The following is a 1,590-nucleotide window of genomic DNA, read 5'->3' as shown; positions in this document are numbered from 1 at the left end:
AATGAGGACCCAAGGTGATAGCTAAATCAGTAAACAGAATGCTGTGTAAATAAGAGGACCTGGGTTTGGAGCCATGACACACAAGTAAAAAGCTGGGTTCAATAGCATGCATTTAATCTCTGTGCTGAGGTGTGAGAAGGCAGGTGGATCTGTAGAGCTCATGAGCTACACAGCCTATGTAAATTAAAGTTCAGCAGAAGATGCTGTCCTAAAAGCAAGGTGGAAAAGATACACATAGTACTACTGCAACATGTTATGCTAAGGCAGGTGATATTCATGGGACGCCTCCCCTTTTCTGAGGAAAAAGGGAGGAGGTAGGATAGAGGGGGCGAGGAACTGGGAGGAGAGGAGGAAATGCAGATGCAGATGTAAATAAATTAATTATTTTTAAAACATGAAATAAATATAGGTTTATTTGCAAAATAATTTCATAGTCTCCACATTCAAAATGGAAAGGTCTTTTTTGATACAGTCCAATCCAGAAGTATCTAGGAGACCAAAATTTTGAATAGTACAACCCCAAGAGAGCAAGAAACTACATAGCTGCATACTCACAGATAGTGGTACTCACTTTTTCTTTTTTAAATCCATGTCTCCCCATTAACAATACAGACCAGGTACAGTGGCCTAGGCTGAGGTGTACATGGGGTAGGTTTATTCTGACTCCTCTTTCTATACAGTCAGTGTAGGGACACAGCCTGTGGTAAGCACAAGGAGGCCACTCACTCTTTATATAGAAATAACTATGCATCTATCCTCAAGAAAGTTTTTGACAAGCTTCAGATAATTTATTTATAATGTCCTTAAATATTTAAAAAAATAATTTTCTGTATTATCCATAATATATTCTAATTATTTATGAGAAATAGTTTTAAGCCTTTAAATATAAGCAAAGAAACCACTTCATTTACAATTTCAGGGTAGAAAATTAAAATACTTTAAAATGTGTTCTTTTTGGGAGTTGATTTAGAATGTGAATCCAAACACAATCTCTTCCACACACACTAGATGTCACTGCGTGACCTGAAATATTGGTTGTAATTTGAGCTATTGCTTTAGCATCACTAGAGGCAAAATTAGTTCAGAGCACAAAATGATCTCCAGATTTATTTTCCAAACAACAACATATGGCTTCTATCTGGACAATTATATGGATACTAATGAATTCCTCTTGAAATTCCTCCAGAAATTGTATACAGGAATAAAAGAGGCAAGCTTATAGTTTCCTTTTGCATCAATTCTTACTGTCTCACACTCTAATATTAACTAAAAATTTTGCATTTAATGTGTAAGTAATTACTCTCATTTTGAAGAATAACGGCACTGTAGAGAAAATAAAGATTGATTAACTTAAAAACTATTCCTATAAAACATTAAAAAAAAAATCAGAGGGAATAGTACCTGAAATGCAGTCCCACCTAGTGGGTTCATGCTCAATATAGAGTCTGATACAACAAGAAAAGGAACGGTTCCAAGGCTCAGCTGATGTGCAGTAAATGCTCAATCCCTCATCCACATAGCAAGCTGCCTCTGGTCTTAGCACCACTGTCCCAGGAAAGATTCACTTATGAAGGACTTCCATCACAGAGG

At 36.4% G+C, this 1,590-nt stretch overlaps 1 non-coding gene across 1 annotated transcript; it reads right to left on the bottom strand.

The window, feature by feature from the left end:
- Window positions 1-587: 587 nt before the first annotated feature.
- LOC115030476 lies at window positions 588-720 on the bottom strand. The gene has a single exon (XR_003836072.1). It is a non-coding gene; the product is annotated as a small nucleolar RNA SNORA51 (small nucleolar RNA).
- Between the last annotated feature and the right edge of the window lie 870 nt (window positions 721-1,590).

Source organism: Mus caroli, chromosome 2 (assembly GCF_900094665.2).
Source record: "Mus caroli chromosome 2, CAROLI_EIJ_v1.1, whole genome shotgun sequence".
NCBI lineage: Eukaryota > Metazoa > Chordata > Mammalia > Rodentia > Muridae > Mus > Mus caroli.
The sequence above is the reverse complement of the archived record's forward strand: the minus strand, read 5'-3'. Positions and strand labels throughout refer to the sequence as shown.